We start from the raw sequence: 16835 nt of genomic DNA, 5'->3' as shown, positions 1-16835 counted from the left end.
AATGTTTTAATTATGGTGATGTTGAATATTTGGCATGATCTGATGTTATGCAGTAATAAATGGCTTTCAGTAGAGCAAAGATCTGTGTTGTTACATGCTTCACAGTTTCTACAATACCTATATCAATAGTCTATAATAGTTATATGGGATGTGCCACAGGGAGCATGTGTGCTACTGAATAAAGGATAAAAATTTCAGTATTTCTTAGAAAGAGAGTTGGAAAAGGAGCCTTATTTGAACAAATAGTCTAAGAGGTTATTAGGGGCTTTGAATGGTCAAGAAAAACAATTAGTCACACAAGAATCCGAATACCAATCTCTGTTTCATGTGGTGGATTTTTCCCCCCATTTTTTTAAAGTACCTGTTTTCATGTTGATGACAGTTTCCCACAGGTGTTTCTTATTTGTGACTTAAGTAAATTATTTTATATCTGCTGCCCCACATAGAAATAGGCTTCACAGGAGGAAAAGGTTTATAGATGCAAGGGAGTAAAAGTAGAGCTGCGTTTATATGCATCATGACATCCCATTTTTCTTGGATAAGCCAAACTATAGAAAGTGAGCTTGTGACAATTTTTTTTTTTCCCCTAGAGACTGGGAATATTTTGATGGCATATCACAGTATCCGTCATCTTGATGGTTTACAGGATTAGTGAGACTGCATTCCATTTGTAATACTGCTTTGTGACTTTGTTGCTATTGGCATCAATGGGCTCTGGTTTCTTTTCTTCTCAGAACAGAATCCTCCTTATATCTAAGGATGGAGCTATATTAGTATGAATAATAAAGAATGATACTTGAGATGAAATGATGTTTATTGAAAACTGAAGAGGAGCAGATGAAAAAAAGCATAAAAAAGCAGAAGATAATTGCAACAACTGATAATACCTAATTTACCACAGATTAAATTGCTACTCTGCCATGTACTTTTCTCTAGAAATGTGAACACAATTTTTAGGTATGTTACTTTGCTCTATGTTTCTGTATACATAAATGGTAAGGAATTAATAGAGCCTAGACTTCCCCAAACAAGGTGACTAGACAGTGTGGTCCTGGTGAGTGAACAGCTGTTGTTCTTCTAGCTGCTTGTTATGCAAGGAGTTAGTTTGATGTCCAAGGAGCATACCTAAATACTATTTGTGTTTGTTTTGTGTCTGGCCCCACTGGGACCAGCTGTAGAATGAACAAAATGTTGTCCTAGCACAGTCATAATTTTCAATCATTTTGACAGTCTTCCTCTATGTTACCCTTGTAGCCTGTAATGCTGGAAAAAGTATGCTTATAACAGGAACAGATGACCAAACTGAACTGAGCTCCTCTGTCTGTTAAAGTGAGTTGTCTGTGTGTACATGTATCTTTATTTTTGGTTTTTAATTTTTGTCTTTAGTGTGTTAATGATCTGCTTCCTTAGTCGTGTTGCCATATTTAGGCAGGGGTAGTAATAAACAAGGGACATTCCTAGTAGATAAATTACAAGTTGTCAAAATTATTCAATTATCATTCTTAGAAAGACACATACAAAATGATTTATTCATAGAATGGCCATAAATTTTAGACTGATGTTTTCCATTCCTCATTATTGCTTAACTTTTAGCTAACTGGTGGATGAAATGACAATAAGCAGAAATGTTGTTTTAAATAGCTGTATTCTTAGGTGACATGATGTGCCAGGTATTCTCATTGAAAAGAACAATTAAAAAACCCTTTAGGTCAAGTCAATTTGAGCTTTAAGTAACCTGCAATGAAATGGCATACAGCTGATTTTATAATGGGTTTAAATAGATGGTAGTTTGGCTAGACACCAGCTGTGGCAATTTTCTTTAAGATTTTGATTTAGCGTTAGTAATTTACCCTTTCAATGAATATATATATATAATTTGAAAAAAGTATTAAGCTAGAAAAGCATTGATTAGCAAAAAGTAACTGAACAGTTGAAGTTGTTTTCAGTCTTAGTGCTCAGTTGTCAGCACAAAGAAAAACACATTTTCCTTTAAGCCAGACAGTATTTTCAGTGTTTTTGCCTGGGAGCATTTTCCTGTCATAACAAATTCCTGAAATACAGTCTCAGTCTAAGTTGCCATGATTTTATTACCGTTCTTTTCTAACAAAAGGAAAACCTAGGTATCATACATTTACCTCTCTATATGTCTGGTATTACTTACATACCTCTAATAAAATAAAGACAACCTCCAAACTTTCCGTGCTCAGACTTGCACTTAAACTACCTGGCTGTCATGGTTTCGGTTCAGTAGCTTATGCTTAGCAAGTTTCAGCTTATTACAATTATCATAAAAGGAAATTAAACTTTCTACATTAATATATTAAGATTCTACACAAAGAATAAAACTGAAACCAAAATAATTTTCTCTTTGCTTATAGCTTTTCTTTAATGAGAAATCGAATGAAATATCCTGCTCTGCAGTCTTCTCCTCAAAGTGAATTTAAGAAAATACCTGTATTTTTGAAATAGGTAAGGGTATTGAGGATAGTTTTATAATAAACTATCAGGTCAATTAAAAAAATAAAAGGAGAGGAGTTAACATTATCCCAATATTAGCCTCTAAAAAGCTGATCAGAAGTTGCAACCTCCCTTGGTTTCTGTTTCACTTGCAGTATTTCAGGCCTGAAATGTGTTTTCCTGGACATGAAACCTGCAGAGCAGAACAGGAGTAAGCCTTCCTGAACCTTGGTAAGCTGCTGTCCCTGTCCCCATCACGGGCACGTGTTATGCCGTGCGAACGTGATGCCTTTTCACTTTCATTTTTTCCGCTTGGGAATAATGTTACTCACTTTCACTTAGAAAACACAGACTCCAAGTATTAACACTACCTGAGAGAGCAGCTGGAAGCAGCGCTTCTCAAAAGCGAAGGAACACAGCTATAGGACAATAACAATTTTCACCTGACAGGCTATAGTTACTCAGTGAGACCCATCATCATCCTGTGCCAAGGACCAGGGACTGAGATTTGCTGAAATACCACCCAGACCCCCAGCAAACCACTCCTTCCAGTGCTAAGCCTTCCTACTCCTCAGCTGGCAGACAAGCCTGGGCAACTGGAGGAGGCCTAAGCATATCCAGGTTTTTGGAGGATGGAAGATGCTGCAAAGCCTCCATCCTTTGCCAAGAGAAGTACTAGGAAGGTATTAAGGAAGGTGCAAAGCAGCCCCAGCAAAAAGAAACCTACCTGGGTTTTAGTTCTGCAAAAGAAGCCACTCACTACGGACTACCATCAGGGGACGTCAGAAATGTTTTTACTTACTCTGAACAGCCTTAATATATATTTCTCTAATAGACCACCCACCAGCACTTCCTTATGAAGATTTTGGGAAACATATTCTGAAGTCACAGCCATTGTTGTAGTCAAGCAAAGGCACATATTGACACATGAAGTGAAATGCAATCCTCAGTGAGACTAGTACAAATTATTATTTGTCAATAATAACATCTCTTTAGGGCTTCTTTTGATAATCCTTTTAGTAATCCTTTCCTATTTCTGTGTGCATGTAGAGGGACATTTCCCCATGGTGGATTTAGAGGGACTGGTCTGCCGAATTGCTCTGGGGAGTGCAACCCTGTTCCTGTGCTGAGCCATGTGGAGGGCCGGGTGTCTCGCACCCCCCATCAATAACCAGCTACAAATCCCTGGCAGCCCATGAGGACAACACATGAGGACAACACATTTCGCTTGGGTGCCCTGTGGGCAGGAGCCCTGTGGGCAACCATGGTCATGGTGATGGGGCTGAAGGACTGGGCTGGTTACTGGACCTCTGCCACCTTGTGGAGTGCAGTTGTTTGTCTACCCACAGCTCAAAATCAGCATCTCTTATAATTAACCTTTTTTTTTGGAAGTTGATAAACTTCTTCCTTCCTGTGGTGGAAAGGCAGAGGTTGTTTCAGAGGTCTTGCACCTTGCTTCAAAACTGCCCACATGGGAGGAGATAAAACAGGTATGTGGCCTTTACAGCTTCCCTGGCATTTGCAGAGAATGGACAGGAGGTTTCTCTCCCTCCCACAACTGAGTGATGAATATTTTCAATAACAGGTTTAATTAAAAAGTGTTGGGCCTTACCATAAAGGTCTCTCAGCCCCCTGCTGCGATTGTCTAGCAGCAATGAGGGGGATCAAGCCCAATAGCCTTCAAATGTTTGACTTACTAAAAGGTGCCCCTCCTTTTCCTCAGTGTTCCCTCTTCCCTTACCCCTGAGGACACATTCCTGCTAAAAGCCTTCCAGTCCTGCCCCAAAACACAAGTGGTGCTGAGTCCACTCAGCCAACCTCAGCTGTACCTGGAGCGTGAGTGGACAGGCTCCTTGTTTTAACATGTGGAATGTTCATAATCCAGTAAATCCACTTGTGCTTCATCTCAGCTTAAATGCTTTTGCTTTCCAAAAATGTTGGGTCCAAAGGGCAGAATTTTAGATTACAAAAATCCTAAAGGAGATGTAAGGCTTGATATAAAAATGCTAAGATGCTAAATTAATTCCAAATAAATATTTAATATATGAATAATTAAGTACTTCATACCAGTTTCAAAGCACTGAATATGAGAAACGAAGTATGCAAATAGAATGACGGAAACCTTTGCTTCAGTTCCCAGACACAGGGTTCAGGAAAATGGGAAAGTCATCTTTACCCATTCAAACTCTCAACATGTTGCCAATTACCTAAAAGCAAGAGTTGTCATAACAGAAGTTTTTGTAAGAAATGACCTCCTCATGTAGAGCATGAGCTGAAAATATCCTTACACTATCCACAGCATTAGATGAATTTTCACCATCCTCCCCACACCTGAGAACACCCATGGGAGCAGGGGCTGAGGAGCATTCCTGCATCTGGCAGGGCTGAGACAGGGTTGCTGCCTCTTGGAAGCCCCAGCTGATCCCTCTGAATGCAGGTTCAGTGGCAGACTGCCTAGAAGGCAAACAGAATTTTAATTTGACTTTTTTTGGTGTCTCACCTTTCATAGCAGAGCAGGGCCTTGGTAGGAAGGTGCTGTCCCCAGGAGCAGAGCAAACCTCCTCCCAGCCCTGTTGTGAAATGCTGGCAGAGGAATAGTTGAACGCCTGAAAACGTCAAGACCTCAGAGACTTGAAATAAGGATCTAAACTGTTGGATTTTCAACAGTTTAAAAAAAAATTGATTTAGTTTTAATTGCTGTTTACTAGGGTAAAAGCAGTCTTGTAAGAGTTTTCAGCAACAGACTAATAATGAAGGAGGAAGGCTAAGGAAGGGTTTGAGTTTCTTTTTAGGGGGTGTTTGGTTGGGTTTCCTTAGCCATGGAAAGGCTACAGTGTTACTCAGGCTGAAGGGGGAGGGAGGTGAATGTCTCCCTCTGATCTGCCCTCAGAAGGCCCCATCTGGAGTGCTGCATCCAGGCAGGATATGCCTGTTAGAGTGGGGCTGGAGGAGGCCACAGAGATGCTCAGAGGGCTGGAGCAGCTCTCCTCTGCAGCCAGGCTGGGAGAGCCAGGGCTGTCCAGCCTGGAGAGGAGCAGGCTCCAGGGAGACCTCATTGCAGCCTCCCAGTGTCTAAAGGAGGCAGAGAGTCATAGGAGAAAGGGGAATGGGTTTCAAATAGAAGAGGGGAGATTTGGATCGGATGTTAGGAAGAAGTGCTGAGGATGGTGATAAACTGGAACAGGCTGCCCAGAGAAGCTGTGGATGTCCCATCCTTGGAAGGCCCCATTCCAGGCCAAGGTGGACAGGGCCCTGAGCACCCTGATCCAGCCAGTGGCATCCCTGCCCATGGCAAGGGGTTGGAACTAGGTGATCTTCAAGGTGCCTTCCAAGGCAAGGCATTCTGGAACTCTATGAGGATGCAAAGTGCACTCCTGCTACCTGGGCATGAAATGTTACCACGCCATGGGGAGTCCTGCTCCGAGGGCTCTGGTGACTGGGAGTTTGTTGACTTGAAGCACAGACCTTGCTTTGATGCTCCAATTAGCATGACCCTCCATGTCACTTCTTGATGGTGTACATTCAGGGGGAAATCCTTGCCAAGATGACACTGGCAGATCTTATAGTTCCTTATAGTTCTAGAAGTGACTGACAATTTGCAAATACTTCAAGTCCTGTTTGCCTGGTGCCAACAGAGCAACAAACTGTAATTCTTTATTCTCAGTTCCTGTGGTTTCCTTTCTGCAGCAGCTGTTGATCTTACACAAAAGTTTGTGGCTATCACAGCTGAATTTGCCTGTTTGGAGGAGAAAGAGGGAAACAAACACCTCCAGCTGAAATCCAATTAGGGAACAGAAATGGAGGAGCAGGGAAGGGGGTGTTCAGGTGGTTCCTAAGCTGATTCCATTTCTACCTTATTGCCACAGTCAGAGCAGGGCCACCAGCACCCACTTGTCTCCAGAGCAGCAGATAATCCAGTAGTGCTACTGATTAGTGATGATGAAGACGAACAAGGAGATATTGATGGGTATGTGAGATATAAATTGTCTCTCTAAGGTCTGATTTCTGATATACTGTAGAAACAGGTTTTTGCCAAGTTTTTGGGCTTTTCCCTTCTGTTCATGAAATCATTATTGAATGTTTTTTGCTATATGGCTTGAGATATGCTGAAGTGCTTGCAGTACATAAAAGTTCTTGCAATGAGTGTGTTGCTGGGCTGGGATGTTGCTAAATGAGAATAGGGGATGCTTTAATTTCTGACCTTTTATGTTTCCATAACCCTTGATGCATGGTGAAATTAATGGCTGAATGTTCCTTCTAGTTCTGTTCTCTGTAATACAAGGCTCTCTGGTACTGTCTTCCATGGGATTTGCATGGATTGCTACTCATGGGTAAGGATCCATATGTTGTCATCCTTTCTGTTTTGTGGGAGGGGATTGGGGCAGAGGGGGAGTTGCTCAACTCGGTTGTCTTATGTGGGATGCTACGGGCAGCTTGAAGCACAGACCTTGCTGTGAAGCTCCACAAGTCACTTTTTGGTGCTGTGCATAGAGAGAGAAACCCCTGCCAAGATGGCTCTGGAAGATCTGTGGGTCCCTCATTATTCTAGCAGTAGTAATCTACTGATTCCAAATACTACAAGTCCTGTTTGTCTGGTGCCAATAGAGCAGCAAACTTATATTCTTTCCTCCCAATACATATTGTGGTTTTCTTTCTTTCAGACTGCGCAAAGTGAACAACTGATTGCATCGACCCCCTGTGGTCGTGTCTACTGCAGTTGATGCCTCCCTGTTGCTCTTCAGACTGCCAGCACTTGCCCAGCCTGCAGGACAGAACTCAGTCATGAAAAATATCATCCCATTTATATATGAGAACTATTTCTCCAGACAGACTCAGATGGATCTTGGGGGATAGGCTGTGTAAAGACTTGTTTCTTTGTATACATAGTTCTTCCTGTATATAGTTCTATTTTTCTTGAATTTAATTATAAATAAAGCATTGATTAATTTAAGTATAGTCAAGTCTATGTTAGACTCTGCTGGTAGACAGAGATGTCTTTTCACAGGTGGAAATAACACTCCTGGTTTGACCAATCAAAAGCACTCGTTCTCTTCACCACAGTGTAGTCATTGATTCTGGGGGAAAGGTGCTAAAGCTTTGTAGTTCTTGTGGCCAGTGGGTGTTGTATGGGAGAAAAGAAACAGGCACTGCTTGGGGTGAGAGGCCTTCTATTTCTCAGGATGCACTCAGGTAGATATTTTGGTGGAAATGTTGTGTTTTCAGTGCCCAGAAGATTGAAAGAGCAACAGGTTGTGCACACATCCAAAGAAAAATATTTTCTTTGAGAATAACTGATATATAAACAAGCTGCTGCAGTTAGTGTTGTAACATTTTGTTTACCATTATAATTAGAATTTGGAGGGTTTTGAAGGAATGTATTTTTGAATGTATGAAGTTAGTTGGAGCTGTTAGCACTACGACTGTATTGTACCTCCAGCTCCTTCAATTATACCAATATAATTCTCAGTTACGGTAAAGTGAAATTAATTGTCCAGAGAAAAGAAAATAACTTTTGTTATATGAAAGTAATAAAGAGGAAAAGGCACATCCAAGGTAAACAATACAACAGTAGATTCATCTGTGCCATGAAACAGAAAACTCAAAACTTGGCTTTCCTTATCTCCAGCATTGTCTTGACATCAAATTTTTATGCCTTTCTCAATTTTAGTGTTTTTTTCTTTGAATTCCTGTAATTTTGGTCACTCACAAACAGTAGCATCTCAAAGGCCTTGACTCCAGTTAGAAATGTAACATTTTGGAATTATTAGGGGTGAATAGGCCAAACATTCTCAAAATGGTGTTACAGGTAAGAAGCAGGATAAAGTTTTGTAGTTTTAGGAGCTTGTGTGGGGAGGTGATACTCATTTCTTAAGGAGGCTGCAGAGTTAGATGGAAATCGTAAATGTATTGGGCTAGAGGGTTTCCAGGAGACCTAGAAAGAGTGACCTCCATGTAGTTACCTGTGTTGTCCTTCTTGCTGAAATGATTGGGGAACCTCTCCAGGCTTCACAACCTTTCAAAGACAGTAAACAGCAGCCTCATGATGATGCCAGCCAGCTCTCCAAATACTCTCAGATGGGTCCTTTCTACTCCTATGGATTTGTATGAGTTAGAGAACTGTATCCAAGTCGGGGAAACAGGTTGTAGCTGTGGTAAGATGGGAAATCTTAAACATGGAGGAAACAGGTAAGTTTTCTGACCTCTGAAATAAACATGAACAAGTCTAAAATGCAACTGTTAACTTACTTGAGTAAAAAAAAAAAAAAAAGGAGGAAAACCTCACACAGTAGCTACTCCACTGATCAGATGTTTTAATCTAATATTTTCAAGAGAGCTGGGGTACTTCTGGTGTAGGCATATGGAGAGGAGCAGTGAGGTATAATTGTGGAGAGAGAAGCGTGAGTCGAATGGAGGATGGGTATTTGACATACCCTAGCTGTGGAACTCTCTCCCTCTAGCAATTTTGTTTCCCTACCTTGACATATGTTTGTAGAAAGGTTTTTAATCTGGTATTTCCTGGACTGTGGACCATTTCTGGCTTATCAGTGGCTGTTTGAATTGATAGAGGTAAGAGCTGCTTATGGGGTTTTTTTGTGGTTTTTTTTTTTTTGTGACAAGCTGATCTACAATTTGGTTGCATTCAGTATATATAAAAATACATATTAAAACACAGGCATCAGCTGAAGAAAATCATGTAGGTGATTTTTTAAAAAGAATACTATTATTTTGCAAAGAAAATACAAAAATGGTGGTCTGGGATAACATAACCATCTTTGTGTAGCACTCTAGGGGTGCCAGTAAGTTTGCAAACTCAAAGCCAAGTGATTGTATTTATAATGTGCATGTTTCTTTGTGGCATCTGTATTTAGCCAGTGGAATTTCCTATGACAAACTACCATTGTGCTAGGTTTTAAATCAAGAATTTAAATAGAGGGGTTTTTAAATAAGGATAACGAAGTTACACATAGTTTTAATGGATGATAGGGAAGGATCATGAGGGATAGAAGCCTCATGGTTTAGAACTTAGGCCAAGATTTTTCGGCCAACTGCTATTCATTAAAAACTTTGTTGCTCCTTTCTCAGAGGCCTTCAGTTCAGCCCACTGTTGGCAACCAGAAGAATCAGAGTTCCGATTCACTACTGCAAATCCCAGGCACCTTCCTTTAATTGAGGTCTGCAGTGGCTGACTTCTTAAAATTAACTTTTATTCAATTTTATTCTGCAACTACGAAAAGGCTGTTGAATTGCACAGCTTCTGGTTATTATGGGTTTTGTCCAGTTAACATTACTTTTCAGCATAAAGTGTAGATTTCTTTCATAAATAGATACCCATTTTTATACTCCTGCTGTGCCACAGTTCCTGAGCTATAATGCATATATATTGCTGTGGTTCAACATAAGCTTTGATGATGAAATAATGGGCTGGTAATAACTCCTGGTGTATTTTATTGGCATTGCTTTCTTAAAATCACATCAGCAATAGACTTCTGAGTTGCCTAAGAGGCCAGCACTTATAATAGGTGTGTGTAATTTTGCAAACTTTTAGCTAATTTTGTAGAAATAGCTAATGTTTGGCACCCATGAAGGCTGTTTTTATTCATCTGGCATATTTCCATTCAAATACCCATTTAATGTGGTCACCAACATAGAAATAGTTAAACAATACTGTAAATGGACATGTTTTCTTTGTTGGAATGATCACTGACACACTGAATTCTTTTCATTAAGTAATTTGACCACAGGCATCTCTTTACTTTGGAAAAAAGGAGGAAAAAAGCTGTAGCAAATAGTCTTTCGGTTTTCATATTTGCAGTGTTTATATAGGGGGATATAATTAGAATTTCAGGACAAATTACACAAGGTATTGGAAGAAAATCAAGACTAAAATAAACATTCAATTCCTCTTTTTTTGCATTTGACCACTACACAGAAACATTTGGTTATAAATAGATACCTCATCCCTGTTGGAATAACATTTCACGTTCAAAGTAGGATTCTGGAAAATAAAATCCTTTTTAAAGGGATTTTAAGCAATTATGCAAGTTGAAACCTTTGCTTGGTTTATGAATCTTTACTACAACTGGATCGCTTTTATGTGCTCTGTAGTAAATACCAAATAGCCCTCTGAAGTGAAACATGTTCCAGCTGAAAAATCCTTACTGAGGGAATTTGTAACTGCAGTTGGTTTTAATTCTTGGTAAGTTTGCATTTGCAGAGTATCTGTGTACTATTGGTATACACCAAAGCTACTGTTACAAGAATAAATGCCATTGACATTTGCACTGCCTACCTGACAGACATAAATAATCTAATTAATATGATGTTAGCACTTACCTTGCCTAAAAGAAGTGGGAGCATTCAAATTCTGAGGATAACACAGCACCATTTCTACCATCCTTATACAGAATTTGCTGTACTGTGTGGAGATCACTATAGAATATAGTTTTAAAATTTGTCTTATGAATGTAACCTTGAAGAATGTTAATGTCTCTCTGAAGTTTGTCTGTTAACCATGAAAATCTAGGCACACATATGCACAAAATGCACTGAACAGGAATCTTTTCTTAGAGTAAGACAAAAAAGGAAGGTGTATGCCCAGTGGAAGCAAGGTCAAGTGACATGGGAAGAATACAGAGATGCTACTTACCACTGTAGGGAAAAAAAATTGTGCAACCAAAGCTCAGCTGCAGTTGAAGCTGCCAGAAGGAAGGAGGGGCAGAATAAAAAGAGTTTTTTTCAAATATATTAATGGCAATAGGCAGTACAGAACTATCATTGGCCCATTTACAGGATGAGGATGGTCACCTCACAAACAGGGACAGAGACTAAATCAAGATGTTTAACAGTTTCTTTGCCTCTATCTTCAACACAGATGATGGATCAAGGGGGTCTCAGTGCCCTGAGCTGGAGGACCATGACTGTGAGAACGATCAACTCTCAGTCAACCCTGAAATTCTGTTGGAACTGCTGTTCCAGCTGGATCCCTGCAAATCTATGGGGCCTGACAGAATCCACCCAAGAATCCTCAAAGAGCTGGCTGATGTCATCACAAAGCCTCTCTTGATGATTTTTGGGTGGTCTTGGGAATCCAGAGATGTCCCAGTTGACTGGAAACTGGCAAATGTATCGATTTTCAAAGAGGGCAAGAAGAAGGACCCTGGAAACTACAGACCTGTCAGTCAGTGCCTGGTAAAGTTATGGAGAAAATTATTCTGGGATATACTGATAAACACCTGAAAGACAACGCAGTCATTGGTCACAGCCAGCATGGCTTCGTGAGAGGAAAGTCCTGCTCATCAAACCTCATTTCTTTCTGTGACAAGGTAACCCACATAGCTGATCAAGGGAAGCCAGTTGATGTGATCTTCTTGAATTTCAGTAAAGGTTTTGATACTGTCTCTCACAGGATCCTTCTGGACAAACTGTCCAGCACACAGCTGGATAAACACATCTTGTGGTGGGTGAGCAATTGGCTCAGGGGTCGAGCACAGAGGGTAACAGTGAATGGGGGTGACATCAGACTGGTGCCCTGTCACTAGTGGGATTCTAGAGGGCTCCATCTTAGGCCCTGTGCTCTTCAACAGCTTCATAAATTACTTGGATACAGGACTGGAAGGGATACTGAGCAAGTTTACAGACAATACAAAAGTGGGAGGAGCTGTTGACTCCCTCAGAGACACGGAGGCCCTGCAGAGAGACCTTGACAAATTACAGGACTAGGCAATCACCAGCCATATGAAGTTCAACAAGGGGAAGTGCAGGATTCTGCACCTGGGCTGGGGAAATCTTGGATGTACGCATAGACTGGGAATGAGATGCTGGAAAGTAGTGCTGTGGAAAGGGACCTGGGGGTCCTGGTTGATGGCAAGCTGAATATGAGTCAGCAATGCCCTGGCAGCCAGGAGGGCCAACTGTGTCCTGGGGGGCATCAGGCAAAGCATCGCCAGCCAGTCGAGGGACGGGATTGTCCTACTCTGCTCTGCAGAGTAGGTTGGACTCTGAGCAACTTGGTCTAGTGGAAGGTGTCCCTGCTCATGGTCAGAGAGGGTTGAAACTAGATGATCTTTAAGGTCCTTTCCAACCCAAGCCATTCTATGATCTTATGGCTGTTTTTGTATTAAAACTAAAAAGACAGGAATAAAATGTTCTTTCTGAAATGTGACATGAACCAACTGTTATTGCTTTGCCCTAGTTCCATCTGTCTGTCCATAGAACTGTTCATTAATTCTGTCATTAAGTTTGTTACCTGTGGATTCTGTAGAGCTTTACAGGATTGGTTTTAATTCATCTAAGAATATTTTGGTATCATCTGAAAAACAGTTTTTAAAATTGTCAATAGATTTGCTGCAGTCTCTTCCTTAGATTTCCCTTCTCCTTTCATGCTAGCCATTACCAATATTTTTTCTGTTTTTGAAATTTTCTCACTTTGTCTGCTGCAGTCTCTTCATTACTGATGGAGACAGCTTCTAGTCTCGTGTTCCCAGTCTAGAACTGTTTTATTTCTCTGCCTTATGAAAATCACATTTCAGGAGAATTGTGGTTTATTCCAACACTTCAGGAATGTGTTGAATTACATTTTAAAACAAGCACAGTAGTTATTGTCTTGTCTCAAAAGATATCCGTAAAACACATAAAAGTCTTCAAAAGTGTTAGTTGTACTTTTGAGGTTTGAATATATAGCTTCAAAAAGAACATAATACAAAGTAAAATTGAATGCTACTGCATTGTTGTAGCAGAATATAGAAGAATCGGTAACTGTCTACCAAAACCTGTAGATAACCCCAGAACTGCTTAATTTCCTTTCATATTGAGCACTTAAATCCATCTTAAATCTTTTGTATCCTCAAGTCTCTCACAGCGTATTCTGAAGACGTGAAGTTCATGCACAACTTTGTCTCTCAAATCCTACCTAATGAAAACCACAAACAGAATTTGTAATGCTGAAAGGCATTAAAAGACTCCCAAGCAGCTGTCTACTTATCATCATACCAGTCACATGCTTTATGTGACTATTACTACACTATATTTATATGAGAGATTTTTGTTTGTTTGTTTGTTTTGACTTAAAACATATGAAAACTTTATTGGTATAAATTGCTAGTTTCACAGAGGTCAGTACTGGATCATGATCTGTTTAACAGCTTCATTGATGAACTGGATAATGGGGCACAGCATGCCCTCAGCAAGTCTGCTGATGAGACCAAATGGGGAGAGTGGCTGACAAGCCAGAGGGTCGTGCTGCCATCCAAAGGGACCCTGACAGGCTGGAGCAAAAGCCAGACAAGGACCACATGAGGTTTAATAAAGGAAAGTGCAAAGCTCTGCACCTGCAGAGGAACAAGCCCATGCACTGAATGTTGACAGCTGCCTGTCTGGAAAGCAGCTTTGTAGAAAAGAGCCTGGGGGTTCTGGTTGATTCTAAATTGAACATGAGCCAGTAGTGTGCCCTCACTGCAAAGGCAGATAACAGTATCCCAGGCTGCATTTGGGGGATTGTTGCCAACAGGTCTAGGGAGGTGATCCTTCCCCTCTACTCAGCACTGCTAAGACCATACCTGCAGTGCTGGGTCCAGCTCTGGACTCCCACATACAAGAGAGATACAAAGTTACTGGACAGGAGCTGAGCAAAAGGCCACTAAAGTGCTTAAAGGACAAGAGCATCTCTCCTAAGAGGAAGGGCTGAGAGAACCAGGATCACTTAGCCTGGAGAAGAGAAGGATTTGCGGAATTTCAGCAATGTGGACAAATACCAGAAAGGAAGTTTTAAAGCAGATGGAGCCAGGCATTTGTCAGTGGTGTCCGACAAGAAGCAACGGACACAAAAGGAGATTCCACCTGAACAGGAGGAAACACTTTTTCATTGTGAGGATGACTGAGTACTGGCATGGGTTGCCCAGAAAGGTCGAGGAGTTTCTATCCTTAGAGCTATTCAAGAGCTACCTGGACATGGTCTTGGTGTATTATTGGAACAGTAGGACCTTACACAGACTAAGTGAGGTGAAATTTTACTGGGCTTTGAAAGGTAAATTATTGTTTATTTATGGGGGAAAATAACTTCTTTACACTGTAAGGAAATGCAGTAAACTTCAAAACAAATACCACTCACAGTTTGTAAAAAGGGATCAAGTATGTGTGGAAGAAACTTTTTAGAAAAAGCAAATTAATTTGGAAGACCTGATGCAGGAAAAGCATTTGGAAGCTTTTGAACTAGTATCTAAAGCACAGGGTTTATCTGTTTAGAAGGTAAGGGGATGCTACAGTGTCTGACAGGCTTGATGACTTTTTTACCCTTTTAAGAACATTTACTAAGAGGGAGGTGGAGTACCAAGATTGATTTAGCTGATTGGATTGCTGTGTTTTCCTGATGCCTCATAGTTTTCTTATTAGGATGAGACTGATAGAGATTTTTACCTAGCATATGAGAGAGAGAATATTTACCTTATAAATACTACTTTTAAATATAGCACATATAAAGCTGGTTGAAAACCAGAATTGCATAACCCCAGAGAAAAAGTAATGACACTGAAAGTCTCATAGATAATTTGGACTTGGATTCTTTTCTTCTGTTCCATTTTGCAAGAAATATACATGTTACTTTAGCACCACAAATGCAGACTATGATCATGCTTGCCATTAACTACAAATCAAGTGTTTTCTACACATGTCATAGTGTGATTTAGTGACTTGGAGTAGTGTGGGATTTGTGGTCAACTTCTGTAGCCTGAATGTGGGTGAAATACTTAGAAGGGAGGAGGGATGGGTTTGTGGTCTAAGTATGAAATTGGAAAACAGGAGATCTGTTTCTAGTTTGATGACAGATTATTTGATTTGTGGAAAAGTAATTTTCTGTTCCTTAATTTCTGTTTATGTAAATGTGAGTGTTACCATAGTATTGCTTGATTCTACTGAATAGAGGACTTAATTTACTAATATTCATATCGTGTTTTAGGACAACAAGGAGAAAGTTAATATTAAAAAAGTGGATTTGAAAGAAGTTACTCATTTAATGCCTCCCTCAAAGAAAAGTTACTTGGCAGCAGAATACCCTGAAAACAATGTCTTCTGTGTGTTTGTCCAATTCACAGCTGCCTGAAACAATGAAAATAAATTTTAAAGTTGTTTCTGTGTGATTTCTGTCATATCTACCATATTCTATCATCTACTGTATTTACCAATATCTGTCAGCCTAATATATCTGCCACTTGTATCTTTTCAGGTCTTTTTTTCTTAATATTGCCTGTCCAGTTGATGCCAGAGAGTATTCCAGAAACTGCTTTTGTTCTGTTGGTTTTCCCTCTTGGGAATGGTTATAGCAACAAAGAGCTTTTAATAACCTGTACTTAGCCCTGCAGCTGAAGTTTGAAACATTTGAGACCGCTGGGCACAGTCTACCCCATGTGAAGTAAAAGTAAGTAGTGCTGTTCAAGAGGAGCAGATCTCATGCATACAAGAAAGGTTTATTTCACTAGAGAAAACTGTAGGTAAGCTTCACTTCATTAGAACTGGCATTTCTTCACCCTCTGCCACCTTATCACCAAAATTCAGTTTTGTGTACAGTCACATATGCCTGTATCACTTACGGTGTAGAATAACAGCAACAGAATATATACCTCTGACATCATCCCCTGGGAAATTATAGATAATTCAGAACCTAATGGGCTTGCTAATGGCATGGTCAGCTGCAAGTATTTTAGACTCTTCCTCTGCTCTCAACCAACACAGCATATCTTTACAAGTTTAAGTCTTGATATGCATAGAAGGGTCTTGAACTGAGCTGAATATATCCATGAGACTGAAAGTAAGACAAGGATTGTGGCTGATAGTGTGGCTTCTTTGGTACCAAGTATGTAAAGATCTTTATGGGGAAATGAAGAAGAGTAAAATAAGCAGGAAGGATCACTATGCTTGCATAAAATTAACACCTTTTCAGTGAAAATTTACCTTTCTATGTGTTTTGACATTTTTTATGCACAAGAGTAGCAGCAGTGCTGTACAAAATACTGCCTTCCTCTGTGTTTCTGTTTCACTGTTGCTAATTTGCAGCTAAAACCCTGACTATCATGTTGTGCTCAATCAAGTGTCTTATCAATACTTTTGAAAAAACTTTCTTGGACTCTCGTTCTGCTCATTCATCTGAGCACTTGATGCACAGCTTGTGGACTTTTACTGTTGTGAGATAAGTCTTGCTGAACATCAGGACAGCCCACCCCATGGCTTCAACATTTTTCCAGACTTTCATACTGCTTCACTAAACATAAGGCATGAAAGTGCTCCTAGTAATACTGCCAAAAATTTCTACATCTTCTGTATAGTACCTTGATGTATACCCACACGACTTTATACACCTTTAACTTGTCAAGAGATTTGGTTCTCTGACA

At 40.2% G+C, this 16835-nt stretch overlaps 1 long non-coding RNA gene across 1 annotated transcript; it reads left to right on the top strand.

The window, feature by feature from the left end:
* Nucleotides 1-147: 147 nt before the first annotated feature.
* Nucleotides 148-7336, top strand: LOC113943597. The gene is made up of 5 exons (XR_003526391.1): nucleotides 148-1329; nucleotides 2613-2688; nucleotides 6324-6424; nucleotides 6719-6788; nucleotides 7119-7336. It is a non-coding gene; the product is annotated as an uncharacterized LOC113943597 (long non-coding RNA).
* The last annotated feature ends 9499 nt before the right edge of the window (nucleotides 7337-16835 follow it).

Source organism: Corapipo altera, unplaced genomic scaffold (assembly GCF_003945725.1).
Source record: "Corapipo altera isolate COAL_440 unplaced genomic scaffold, ASM394572v1 22b, whole genome shotgun sequence".
NCBI classification, from domain to species: domain Eukaryota; kingdom Metazoa; phylum Chordata; class Aves; order Passeriformes; family Pipridae; genus Corapipo; species Corapipo altera.
The sequence above is the reverse complement of the archived record's forward strand: the minus strand, read 5'-3'. Positions and strand labels throughout refer to the sequence as shown.